We start from the raw sequence: 15,022 nt of genomic DNA, 5'->3' as shown, positions 1-15,022 counted from the left end.
GTAATGAAGAGGAAAGTTTCCAAAACTGGAGTTCAAAAATCATTAAAATATACAGAGAAAATTTAACTTCTAACAACTGCGTGAGACCAGGTATACCACCAAAACTGCCCCCATCAGATAAACAGTAATTTTATCTTTGAGAGAGAGAGAGAGAGAGAGAGAGAGAGAGAAGAAAATCAAGCTCCACTCTTACTGCAGATCTGAAAAAATCCATCTGTCCATCCTTCCACTATGAGTCTGAAAGGATGTGTAACTGTCAAGAAGTTACTGAGTAAAAGAAATCAAACAAAGAAGCTGCTCTGATGGACTCAGCATCACTGAAGCTATTACTTGGCATTTAGTTGTTGAGGTTTCTGGTAATTTTCAGTTTTCTGCTAATTTTCCCAAGCACTAAAAGTGAATAACTCTGACTGGAAATTAAACTAAAGTTGTCTCTGACATTTGACTTTACTCTGTTGCAGTGTTACGATACATGTTCACAAGACGATACATGCTGTGCACCAAATTGTGTTAGATTTCATGCTATAAAGTGCGAGAATGGAAATAGTTTCTGTACTTCTATTTAACATGCTGATCATCCTAAAATTTCACAGGAATAAACGCAGATAAACTTTGCTTCCAAGCTCATGGAAGTGGGGAAAAATAGCTTTAGGTGAGCCTACATTGCCCAATGCTGAAGTAGGGCACTTATTCATCATTTTCTTACCTGAGATTTTCGTTCCATATAAATGGTGCAGCATTTACTGGTGCCTGTGGATGATGTGAATAAGAAGGTAACTTCAGCACTATGTAGCTTGGATACATCATTTTTTAGAACTCTTTAGAAGCAACGTGAACTTGCATCCCTCTCCTGTTTGGGAGCATTTCATTTCCCAGCCAAGTACAACAATGACAGTTAATAACGAGTCAGTGAGTGTAGACTAAACAATCACAGTGTGGTGGTGGTAATACCTTGGTTTTGCTAACCTATGCTAAATCATTTGTAAAGACCCCCCCCCCAAATGTCTCGTGGTGAGTCGCAGCACCTTCTTCTCCAAACAAGATTCCAACAGTTGCCAAGTGCCAATTCTGAACAGGCCTAAGGAGTAACTCTGACAGGATGCTTATAGCTTGTAATAGCTAACCAGTTGTAAGGTCTGCCTCTATTTGGTTGTACAGTGCACCTGTATTTGGTTGTGCATTCCACAGTTCCCCGAGAGTGGTTCAATTTAGAAAAGTTAACCAGAAAGGTATTTATATACAAAAAAGAGCTATCCATAAATGAACTTGAAAATGATCCTCAGTTAGTTTAGTTTTGAGATGTCACCTTATAGTCTACAAGGTTTTTGTTTACTTTTATTATATATTTATTATATATTGTATGTCATATTGTGTATTGTTTACTTCACACGTGTTACGTTGTATGTTTGTGTACTGTGCTAGTACAGAGTTGAATTAGATCTTGAACTTAGGTGAACAGTTCTCATCACTAATGTCTAGTGAGATCAACAGTGGCTGCATGTTTAACCCAATGAGTGAATATAACCTATACACAGTTAATGGTTCCAACCTCTTTGTGATTGCAGATTCTCATTCTTGTCCATACAGCTTGTGGATTGTTCTTACAGCTTTTCAGTTCACTATTGCTTGTGTTAGTCATATTGTTTTGGTTACTGTGCTTGCGCATATCTCCACAATGAGGGAGGGCTTTTCCACGGTCAGCTTTACCAACAAAGCGCTTGGCTTTTTTTTTGGCTTCTTGTTCATGTTCCCAACAGTGAATTGTCTCCTGCTCTCTGTACTGTGGATAGTTCAAAAGGTCAAACTAGAAAATTATGCTAACGGCATTCATAGTTTACTGTGTTAACGCATTTTTAATACACTCATTATGATAAACCCCTTCTTAGCTACAGTAGACTCATAGCTGCAGTTCGAAACTAGAGAAGCAATCTTTGGAAACCAAACATATCTTGGCTAATCAACTGCATTTAAAGTTCGGAGGAAACTGTATAAACTGTAATAATGGGTGACGTGCATCTTCTCTGCTTTGCGGTGAAGCCTTCCTTTGACCTTAAACACGCAAACATACATGCACGCCATCTCTTGCTGCTGGAAGCACAATGTCTCTCTGTGCTTAGGCTGAATTCCAGTGGTGTGACCCAGTATACACTCCTAACAAGGCTTCAGGAGCGTGTAACCAGACCTCAAAACACACTCCCTCCTTCTAATCATGAGTTTAAGACAAACAGGAGCAAATTAGAGACAGAGAGAGATGGAAGTAAATAATGGAGGCTAAAGAAACCCCAGAGATCTGCTGTTAAAAGGGGATGAGGAGGAGAGAAGGAGCGAGGGATTCGATCATCGGAAAGAAGGAATGTTCCTCCAGAGAGGGCTCCGAAAGGAAATAAATGGGTTTATTCTTCACAGTTGTCAAATATCCAATGCATAAATTATAGCCGTGTTACAGCGACGGTTAATAACCCACAGCAAACATAAAACGCATTTAGTTAGATGACAGTTTAGTTAATGCCAGGATACGCCAGCGCGCGGTCATAATTGTTTCATTATCTCGTTGAGGCCTAGGCAAATCTTGGTCGGTCGGCTGAGATATTCAATCCACAAAATAAAGGAGGGGAGAGAGAGAGAGACAAACTGAGAGTCTATTTCTCTCCATTCAAAAGCCTCCTCCTGCTTTTGAACACAGGCTTCTGCATTAATCCAGCATATTCTCCGGACTAATAACTTTTTGAATAGGCAAGAATGTGTGTGCTGGGCTCCGTTGCGTGCACCTCTGAGGCAAGATGATTGTAAATTCATTTAGAGGTGCCTATCACGGCAAGATGAAGGGAGGGAAGGAGGGATGAGAGGGGGAAGAAGGGAGGGGGAAGGATGATGTCTTGGGTTTTAAAGCACATTTGTATTCATGGCATGACGAAGGAGGCACGGGATGAGGGAGGGAGAGAGACGGCGAGAGAGATGGAAAGAGGGAGAAAGAGAGTAAGAGACAGAAAGAGAAAGAGAGAGACAAGGCTAGGACAGCTAAGCTTGAAGGGGCAAGCTGAATAATGTCTCCATGTAATTATTCGGACACTATGGTGGGTTCCTGTCTGCTACATATTTTGCTATCTAGAACTCTGATATTTCTAGGATGTTGTTTCAAATCAGACACACCAACAGTGTATAATTTAAATGGAAATCAGAAATTACCTTGTAGTGCTTCACGTCACTAAAAGGGAATTCCACTCATTTTTTCAAACATTCTGCATAATTAAGTCATTAAGAAGTATTACAGTCATTCAGTGTAGTTAAAAGCCTGCAATAGCTCCCTCACAGGAATGCCTTTTGTTTTAGGAGATTAATTTTGAAATAAGTTGATATGTGGTTTTAGTATACATGCAGGGTGGGGAGGTATATAGATGTGAAAAAGTAACCAAAGAAAACTTTTTATTTGACATTTTTAGGATTTAACACTCTTTTACAATTATCAACATTACATTATGTGTAGGTTAATTGGTCATTTTGAATAGTAAATAAAATGGTCATATTTGCATCGTAGACATTGTGACCCCTGGTTCCTATCATCACTAAAGAAGTCAGTGGTGTTAGACACTAGGTGGAACCAGGTCATTGGTGATGGGAACATGATAAAGAAGTCAGGCTTCTCTACAGTGAACCTTTTCATATCAAGGCACTCAAAATGGCTTTGTATCCAACTCAATGTTTGAATCATGTAACAGAATGAAAAAGAAAAAAAAAACTCCTATAAATTCCTTGCAGGTTAGCAGTTAGCTAACAAAAGCTTGCCAAAGTGGCTAACGCATATAAATGGGCTTTTAAATAAGTCCCAATGCAAAAGGACAAAGATGTCACATTTGTAAGTTTCAAATTGCAACATCTTCTACAATGTACTCATTTTTGTGAACCAACATGCTTATTTCAAATCATTTTCTTTAGGAAAGACAAGACAAAAGCAGTCAAGTAGCCTATGCTGTGAGCATTTATTTCTGTGCTGACCAGTCAAAATAAAAGTAAGGCTTACAATCAGTAACTTTTCTAGTCATTGAAAACTGAATGAATTCTGGGATCAAAATTAGCACAATATAAACAAAAAGGATTTTTTCCATTACTAGTGCTTAGCAACAGGAAGATGTGCAGCCAGAAGCAGTGTTCAGAAAACACAATGTAAACCCCAAAGAAAAAAAAAGGAGTGCAGTGCGCCTTGCGTTTTTTTCACCATTGGAAATGCAGTGTGAACCCTCCTTTCGCCTGCTCACTTGTTTCTGCAGATTGTGAGAATTTTGCTGGTTCCTAACACAGGCTGCTGCCTTTCTAGCTAGTGAGTGAAGAAGTAAAGTTAGCCATGGTGAATAACACAAAGTTCAGTACTGCAAAGAATGAGATGCTTAACCATTTTTACCAGATATCTACACCTAGTGCTGTAAGAGGTAGGTCTGTGTTTAATTAGCCTGTACCCACCATGGTGTGCTGTCAGTTGTTACAGTAACCAGACAGTAAAATGTGTGGTCAGCAATTATGTGTGATTAAAATTTTTCTGTGATTATGGCAGGTACAGTACATTATGTTAATTTGTGGTTGTCATTCTCACTATAGCAATGTCTCTGAGACATAATCCTTCCTAACTGACCCCAACATACAACCAGGCCTTAGTAAAATAAAATCAGGCTGTGGCACTGGTGTGAACACACTAAAAATGGGCAGTACACCTCTGAAAGTGCTTGATTTGAGAAGCAGTGTGTGTCCAGTGAGGATGACGAGTGTTGTCAGCGCAACTGGGACAAGAAAGGCGTGGGCGTAATGCAAAGGGAACACAGCCACAACTGCATCACAGCACCATGATGTAAATAACTCAACCATTCTTAATCCTCCCACGTCCCCCTTGGTGTATCGGCATGAAACGGCTTCTTACGTTTTTTTTTTTTTCTCCCTCACTTGTAACTGAAATTATGCGATAGTGGCTTTTTATAAACCATATTTATGTTTCTGAGAAACGTATGATGAGATTTTAAGCTGAAAATTATTGTTATGCATATGGTCTGGTTTTGTGGAATTGAAAATTATCCTTTACCATGTTTTTGTCAGCTTTTGATGTTGAAGCACCAGTTTCAATGTGATGAAGATGCTTGATCACAAGGCCTTGTAGCTGGAGTGAATATGTGCATGTATCTTCTTCTTTCGGCTGCTCCCTTTAGGGGTCGCCACAGCGGATCATCTGCCTCCATCTTGCCCTATCCATTGCTTCCTCTACTTTTACACCAACCATCTCCATGTCCACCTTCACTACATCCATAAACCTTCTCTGAGGTCTACCCCTTCTCCTTCTACCCGGCAGCTCCATCTCCAACATTCTTTGACCAATATGTCCACTATTCCTCCTCAACACATGTCCAGACTATCTCAACCTGGCCTCTCTGGCTTTATCTCCAAACTGCTCCACCTTCACTGTCCCTCTGATCTGTTCATTTCTAATCTTGTCCATCCCCGTCACTCCCAACGAAAATCTCAGCATCTTCATCTCTGCCACCTCCAGCTCAGCCTCCTGTCTTTTAGACAGAGCCACAGTGTCCAAACCATACATCATAGCAGGACGCACTACTGTCTTGTAAACCTTCCCTTTCACTCTTGCTGCTATCCTTCTGTCACACATCAGCCCTGACACCCGTCTCCACCCACTCCATCCTGCCTGCACCCTCTTCTTCACCTCTTTTTTGCACTGTCCATTGCTCTGGATGGTTGACCGAAGATATTTGAAGTCATCCACCTTTACCTAAAAGCTGATCCCTGATGTAACCCTACCTTCACCGTGAAACCATTTGTCACTTCAACTGCACACCTCACCACTGTCTCACTATCCTCATACATGTCCTGCACCACCCTAACATACTTTCAGCTACACCTGACTTCCTCATACAGTACCACAGTTCCTGTCTTGGCACCCTATCACACATCACCCTTGTTCTTAAAAATGGGGACCAGTACACTACTTCTCCACTCATCAGGCATCGTCTCACTCTCCAGGATTTTGTTAAACAACCTGGTTAAAAAGTCCACTGCCTTCTCTCCTAAACATCTCCATACCCCCACAGGTATGTCATCTGGACCAACTGCCTTTCCATTCTTCATCCTTTTTAAACCTGCCCTCACTTCCACCTTACTAATTCTCTGCACTTCCTGATCCACTATCTCTCCCCCCGTTGTCCTCCTTTCTCTCTTGTTTTCCTCATTCATTAGTTCTTCTGAATATGTGAATGTATGACAAATATATATTGCTATATATCGTTGACATAGGAGCTGTGGGCAGTCTCAGCTCTGTCCCTGTGGGCTATGGGCAGTCTCAGCTCTGTGTCCGGTAGCTTCCATCTCAGGATTCATTAACTATATGTCCAAAAATTTCTGAAATGAAGGGTATTAATGCAAAGTTTGATGGAAGCCATCCCTTTTTAACAGCCTCTACACTACTTATGGAAGGGCTTCACACTAGAAAACATGGTTAGAATTTGCTTGCATCCAGCCACAATCAGTAAGGCCAGGTACTGATGTTGGATGATTCATTACAATCACCACTCCAACTCATGTCAAAGGTATTTAATGGTTCTCCATTACTATAGAGAATGCAGTTCTACTGTACGGTGATTGTCTCCAAGTGCAACGCCGGGGAGCAAGGAGGTGGACGCATATGCTGAGATTTTTTCAACTTTTATTGAGGGCAGATCCAGGGTCGTGTTCATGACGGTCCAGATTCATATATCCAACATGAATAGCACGAGAGTCAGACATAACAAAACCACAAAACAGACAAACAGTTCCAACAGAACCAACAGTACATCCAACAAGCATACATATAGCAAACATACATCCAAACATCTCATACAAAGACCTGCAACCACACAGAGGAAAACACGGGGCTTAAATACATGAGGGTAAAAAAGGGACAGGCGGAAACACAGGAGGAGACAGTCAGGGGTGGAGTCATGAAACAAGGGAGAAGGACTGAAAACCAAAACAAAGAAGCACATGGACAGGACTGGGAAGTAAACACCACGAGCACATGGACAAGACTGGGAAGGGCCAATCGTGACATAAAGGCTCATGCCCTTTTGGTGGAGCTGTGAGTTCAGGCGAAATAATTGCTGGGATTCGAACGTTTCTGTGCTGCTACATGTCAGACTAACATCGTGTGTGATCCGAGTGAAAAGGGGGGTGTAATTTGCTTTGCCTTTGAAGCTCCAGCCACAGCGTGTCACTCACACCCAGGCAGTAGGAGATGGAGGAACCACTCCCTCTCTTGTCCTCCTCAGCTTTCTTCTCTCTGTACCTCATTTCTTTTTTTGCTGTACTCCTTCCTTCTTTCTCTCTCTGACCACACTGTCCTCTCTCTCTGTCTTTCATATATATATATATATATATATATGTATATATATATATATATATGAAATCTCACTCTCTTGTTTAACTCCCCCTGCCACCTCCTGCAAATCACAGCTTTCCCCACGCTTCACCAGCTATTCAGGACATATCTCACACATCTTCCAACAAACGATTACACCAGACCCCCCTCAGATACAGGTACACACACATTTGATTTTCATTCTGGTTCACTACAGGAGCCAAACTAAGGATCCAGTGAAAAGTAAAAACCGAGCTACCCCTTATTCGCTTTGTCAGTTTCTCTCTCTCTCTTTCTCTCTTTCTCTGTCTCTCTCTCTCATCTCTCTCATTCCCTCGTTCCGGTCCAGTCCCCTCCTCCCACACTGGGCTGATCATTGATGGGTTTAGCAACGCCGCTGAGCCGGAGACTCGAGCCATCGATTGGCCACGTAATCGACATGGATTTCTGCCCAAAGTGGTGAAAAATTTGCCACGGCTTATAGCTAAGCAATTTCTAGGCGCTTGGAGAAGGGGAGGTGGGGTAAAAAAAGACGAGCTGCGCATACCGATAATTGATATTGAGATCAATGTGTGATCTTCAGAACTGCACAGCTTCGGCCAGACACCAATCAGACATCTGGCCTTGGCCTCTTCTCTGACAGAGGGTTGAGGGAAAGGTGGAAAGAGGAGAGAAAAGACTGAAGGGGAAAAAACGCAAAGGGATTGGTGTGAAAGAGTTGACTGCCAAAGCCTTAAGACCTTCTCAGTCTCGGCCACCAGCACTATATTTTTTGTGTTTCTTCCTATTTTAAAGCAAATGACTTGACTTGTGAAGGGCTTCATTACCTGATCAATCACTACATTCAAAATATGCAGGGGGAACCATTTGCTATTAGTTTTGGAACTAGCCTTGTGTTGCCTATATACTACTGTTGTGGATAGCAGTAGACATGAACTAAATGACAAAAATATAACATCATGTTACTTTAAATCCTTTCCCTTGTACACAACATGTATCATAATATTAAGATTTTCTGAGGTCTGACCAGAAGATAAAGAACCACTACTGCAGTGATTTTTATTGTCCACAATAGATACAGAAAAGTTATTGTGGTGTAAAGTAAGGTAGTGCATCACAGTGAAAAATGGTCATATTTCCTACCCCTAGATTGCAGTTGCCCTTTCTGCAGTCTAGTAGACTTCTTCACCCAAAGCCAACCACAAGAATGCTGCATAAAATATAACATTGCTTACATTGCTAATTATGGTCATTGAGCATTTAGCAAATAAGACCTGCAACTAGTCCTGCATTACTAATAGCTATTTGGACTCGATAACTAATCCTACTAGTTTTTATTCATCATTAGCCATGAAAGCTTTGGATGAAGTCTTTTTTTTTAAAAGAAATGCAAAACTGGCCTCATTGGTGGCTAAGGGCAGAAGACCTAGAATTTGAATAATGCAAGGAGTAGTCATGTGACAAGTATGTGCTGGCGTTGCTCTAACTTTCTCCCTGGCGGTTGTGCTTTTCTTGTTCTCTTTCTCTCTTGCTCTCCCTAATAACTTCTCCATCTGTCCCTGAGACTGTAGAACTTGTTCAGGTCCAGTTTCATCGGAAACAGACCTTGTCCGGATGTCTGAGTTGTCCTTATTAAGACCAGAGGCCCACTAGTACAAGCCAGACATGCTAAACTGGGTGCCATTTTGGCTCAAGTTATTGTTACTCCACCTGGAGCCATTTTGGCTCCATTCACTGCCGTTAGAGCAACAGAGCCCAACTCAGACACTCGAGTCCTGCCGGTTTTGGTTTCCACTACCTACCACATGGCACGGGTTGGCTGCCGAGAGCACACACCTGTTTCCCAGGTAGAAATCGGTTCATTAAGCACCCGTGACAATGGAGACTTGGAGATGGTGCGCATTCTGAGAGGGTCTAGCTGCCACGTTGGCGTCTGTTTGTATGGTTAGCATGACTGCCATCTTGGATCCCGTTTCCAAGCACCTGCGACTGTATACACACCACTCGATTTGCTGAAACCCTAATGGTCTCAGCATGGACCTCACTACTGACAGCAGCAGTGATTTGTCAATGATTTCATTTGATACAGTGAATGGGCTGCATTAATGGAGCTACGCTAGAGCGTTCCACTAGTCCAACAGATCATACTGTATCATATAATTCTTTCCCCCTGAGCTGTCAGAGGTGAAGACAGAGCTATGTATAGACAGAGGCGGGGTAGAAAAAACAGCATATACACAAACTCAGAGGAAAAGAGAGATAATTTTGAAGGTGAAGAGAGTGGTGAAGCAATGTAGAAACAGACAGAGAGAGTGGATAGCGATCCAAGGGGCAAGAGTGACAGCAAACCATAGCACAAGCGAAAGGGAGAGATCACTTATCTTCTAAGTGGATCACCTGCCTGTGTTGGAGAGAGAGAAGAGCGTTGTTGCCATGGCATTGCTGGCTGCATGCTTCCACGCCTGGTGTGTAATCATCGCTGATGCTCACATACTCCCCCTCCCTTCTCCTGATCCCTCCTCCTCATCTTCTCCCAGGGTCTTTAGTCTCAGAGAGAGAGAGAGAGAGAGAGAGAGAGAGAGAGACAGAGAGGGTGGTCTCTTCAGCTAATACTTGATTACAATCAACAGATTCTTCTGCTCTCTTCAACAGCATCAGACACTACAATATATAAGACGCACTTGAGACGTGAGAGAGAGGATGTGTTCTCTTGAAGAGAGCATGTGTTGACCTCCACAACCCCTGTATTAACATCGCCTAATTTTACTTCGCCGAACCGACCTTGAAACAGCTTTGCGTTTCCATATTTCATATCTTTGGGTCATACTTGACTTGGCTTATGAAAAAGTGTTTACATAGTGAAGAATGTACCCAGTTTGGCATGTGAATGATGACCATCATACAGTGTGTTTGATACAGGACATCCATTTTAAGATTTAGTAGCTTTCTCAGATAGTGGACAGAAGTGTGTTGCATTGTTCAAAAAGAAGTAGCAGTCTGAATTTTGCTTGTGGGTTTTCCCATTTTTATATCCAGCTGTGTCAGTTAGTGTCAAGCAAGTCTGATGTAATGTGTGATTATTTAGGCATGTAATTATGTAGTTATAAGCTTTCATTACTTGTTAACAACATTAATCTCAAAACTAATTATACAAATTTGGACATCTAACTGAATTTTTGCATTTATTGCAACAATTAATTGGAAGTTAGACTTTTTTAATTAGTCTTTTATTAGTCTTAGACTCTTTAATTAGTCATAACTCATTTAATTAGTCTTGTAGGTGTCTGACTAGATAGCCAAAACCAACCCAAGAAAACCACTTCACAATGGAATTTTTCCCATGATGTTAGTGTAGATGCTAGCTGGTTAAAAAAAAACTTAATTTTTTTTTACCCTCTCTTGAGCTCTTGCCGTGCGGTCATCACTCTACTCCTCCATTTTTACTTGCCGCACTTTGCCGCTAGTGCTTCAAGCCCCGGGTGACAGAAATCCAATTTCAGCTCGTCTCCGGGAAAGAATCTCTCCGGCTGATGAGAGCGATTGGGTACGCGGGAGACGAGGCTGCCCATTTCCTCATTCTTCTGTCGTGGCTCCTTCCGGAAAGGTATGGCCAGGGGTCTGCAGAGCTGCGTCCGCAATCGACTATTACATACTAGACTGTGATTTGCAGTCCCACACACTTGTCGCGTACTCAGTACAGCATTCACGTGAGTGTGAAACTTTTCAGACTCCTAAATCATGACTAGTCACCATCAAGGCCAGAGTACATCGACTGGACAAACACGGATAAACACAGGCATGCTAATGTTTGCTGGTTATTCTTAGAAAGGCAAGCAGAGGAACTTGCAAGCCAAATGAACTCTGAATGGCAGAAAACATTCTAGAGTTTTTCACCAACGAAACGTGTGTTTGTATGTGATCGTTTGCATTTTTCTTGTCTTTGTATTCTGGCCTTTTTACTTCTGAGCGCTACCTCAGCACAAAAGTCTTGATGTATGAAATACCAAAATATATACTCTTTCTTTAGTGTACAACGTAAATTAACAATATACACACACATTTTTAATATGTCATCTTAAAGTTCTTCTTTCAAAGTCATGCCCCTCTGAAACTGTGGGAATTACGGGAGTAAATAGTGTCCCATGTTCATATACTTAAAATTTTGCCCAGATGTAGACTGACAACTGGGTACTTTTTGTCAATAGTTAAATGAATACAGTGGTGCCAGATCTGCTAAGCCTTCTGGAGGGCTATGTTAGCAGACTACATGCAACAGAAGTATGGGTCTGTTGGAAGAGTGACAGGGGATGTGTGGCCACAGGTCAGGCTATTGAAGGCAGAGGAGGACGTTGGTTGGCACAGGGCCAGCACAGGGCTGCGTCTGCACTGCTTCCTGTCATTGTGTTGTTATGAGAGAAGGGGATGCTAGTCTGGACATTAAGAGCTGGATACTCAATGATTCTTCCAGACACTATGCAGAATCCTTTGATTTGAGTGTTTCGTTGTGGAAACAAGTAATGAGGGAAAACATCTCGCATGCAAGTTGAAGGAAACAGGAAAGACATCAGTTCATTGCTTTGTTTACCTTGGTTTTATTTAACAACTTGCCGCCATTTCATTCAGAGACGTGTCGCCTTTAGCTCATTAAAATCTGCCTTGAGAGTATTTGAAACACATAAATGTCCACTTAGGTGTAGTAAAATGTGTTAGCATTTGTAATTGGATGTCTGTGCTCTGTTTTCTGTCACTACAAAAAAGAAGCACTATGCTGTGTTCATCATTGGATTCACTACAGTAGTTTGTATTTTGGATCACTAAGGGCGATTTGTTTCATCATCGTTTCAGTAACAATAAAAAGCCACTGAAGGGTCAAGGATACTCTAATTTACATCTTTTCTTGCTAAAAAGGTACTTTCTGAACAAAAAAATGTCACAAAAAGGATTTTTCAGGATTGTTAGGTCATATTCCTTTATTGTAGGTCTGAAAAATGTGTAAGACTTCTCTCTTCCTCTCTGTGTCTAAGCACATGTCTATCTCCTACATTGCACTCCTCTAGAAAACACTGTAGATCACCTGAACATACTCCAAAGTGTACTGTGAGTCTCTAGTTACAAAACAGACAAACTTTAGTCAATTCTAATGGTGGCCACTCTGAGCCATTACAAATACAACTTATCAGACTCTCTGGACTGTTGAAGCTTACTGCATTCATAGACCAAGAATTATATGCAGCCAAGTTTTGTTTCCCAGCCCGTATCCCCTGCGCTTTTCAATATGTTACACCCATGCTTATGGCTATGAATACAAAACCAACTTATGCGACTGGCGAATACTGATGCATGTTCATGATGAAAAAAATCTACATTAATTTGTTAATATATGCATTTTACTGCTGTTTAGAAAACTAAATAGCCCCCACCCTACACCCCATATAAAACAGAACTAATGAGGGAGTAGCGGTCCATTTCAGTCACAGCCACTGGTCCATTTGTCAGTTCTTATTCTATAACACACATCCCTGAAGTTGCGTTTTCTTTCTTGTAGTCTGTGTCATGCCCATATTAGGAACCACACGTCTTTGTTGGTTGTCTCTTTGACAGAATAGAATGGCGTTTTGGAAGATCCTTTCAATAAAAATCAGACCCTGGGAGCCACAAAGTTTTATGTCCATTTCACCATCTTAGCTGTATATATGTCTCGGTATGTGCTAATGTCCTAGTATAGGCTAAAAAATCTAACCGAAAATACAGACTTACTCTGCTCTGCTTTAAGCTGTAGCTTAGCCATCATCTCACGTCTTTAGCAGAAAACGTTTTTTCTGCAAAGGTAGAACAGTTTCTTGTAAAATGAATTTTTGTGAGACTGAAGTCAACTTCTCGTTCACCAGCGTCTTGTTCAAATGTAACTGCTGTACCATTTAAGGTGGAACAGGAAAATTAGAACAAGACGTTGGTGAATGAGAAACTGACTTTAGCTTCACAATGTTTTAGTGTTTGGCAGTTTCTTGTTGTAGATAAAACATATTAGGAAACCAGCTGAGTGCTTATAAATGCAAATAGGCCCATTCATCTTCAAATAATGGGTGTTTGTCTTAAATATCTCTCTTTGCCTTTTCATTAGCTACTAGCTAGACAAGGCTGTTGTCTGCATTGCGATGGTGACAGCAGTCTGCACTACAACTTTCAGGGTTAAAGGGTGAAGGTGCAGTTATACATTAACTCCAGCATTTAAGACCGTTTATTGTTAAAATTGTGTTGAATGATCAGCAGAGCTTTATTTTACTGCAAAGGAGCATTATTATTTTTTTACCTAGAAATCTAATTCTGCGAAATATGACTATTGCTACAGGCAAGCTAACACTGCTCCATGCTAAATTGACATCATAAAACTGTCAAATCAGTAAGCTTTGGCAAATGTGGTTGTTTAGAGCTTTTGGCAGATTTAGGCTGCACTTTGAGTAGCTGGTGCTGGTATGTAATAGTGTTGAAGTTTAATAGTAGACTTACTTTCATATTGACAGCTAAATGACTTCAAGCTCAAAGCATATAGTGATAGATACACAAAGGACAAAATCAATCGGTTTTGGGGCTTTTTATTTTACAACAGGTAGTGGAGATTTTGGAAGACATCAAATCTAAAATCACCATAAACCCTTAAGAGTTTCTACAACTCCAATTCCAATGAAGTTGGGACAGGGTCAACAAAAGACTGGGAAAGTTGAGGAATGCTCAAAAGACACCTGTTAGGAACATTCCACAGGAATGAACAGGTTAATTGGAAACAGGTTAGTGTCATGATTGGGTATAAAGGGAGCATCCCTGAAAGGCTCAGTCGTTCACAAGCAAGGACGGGGTGAGGTTCACCACTTTGTGAACAATTTCATGATCAAATAGTCCAACAGTTTAAGAACAACGTTTCTCAACGTGCAATAGCAAGGAATTTAGGGAATTCATCATCTACAGCCCATAATATCGTGAAAAGATTCAGAGAATCTGTAGAAATCTCTGCAAGTAAGCAGCAAGGCAGAAAACCAACATTGAATACCTGTGAACTTCAATCCCTCAGCCGGCACTGCATTAAAAACCGACATCATTCTGTAACGGATATTACCACATGGACCAAAGAGGAAAAGGACTGTCCGGGATTATTATCAACGCAAAGTTCAAAAGCCAGCATCTCTGATGGTGTGGGGGTGTGTTGGTGCCCATGGCATGGGTAACTTGCACATCTGTGAAGGCACCATTAATGCTGAAAGGTACATACAGGTTTTGGAGTAACATATGCCGCCATCCAAGCAACGACTTTTTCAGAGACGTCCCTGCTTATTTCAGCAAGACAATGCCAAGCCACATTCTACACAACAGCGTGGCTTTGTAGTAAAGAGTGCGGGTACTAGACTGGCCTGCCTGCAGTCCAGACCTGTCTCCCATTGAAAATGTGTTGCGCAAGAATGGAAAAGAATTCCACCTACAAAGCTTCAACAATTGGTGTCCTCAGTTCCCAAATGCTTATTGAGTTTTGTTAAAAGGAAAGGTGATGTAACACAGTGGTAAACATGCCCCTGTCCCAACTTCTTTGTAACGTGTTGCAGGCATCAAATTCAAAATGTGTAAATATTTGCAAAAAACAATAAAGTT

This window comes from Pygocentrus nattereri, chromosome 12 (genome assembly GCF_015220715.1).
Source record: "Pygocentrus nattereri isolate fPygNat1 chromosome 12, fPygNat1.pri, whole genome shotgun sequence".
Lineage (NCBI taxonomy): Eukaryota > Metazoa > Chordata > Actinopteri > Characiformes > Serrasalmidae > Pygocentrus > Pygocentrus nattereri.
This window is presented reverse-complemented; position numbering follows the sequence as displayed.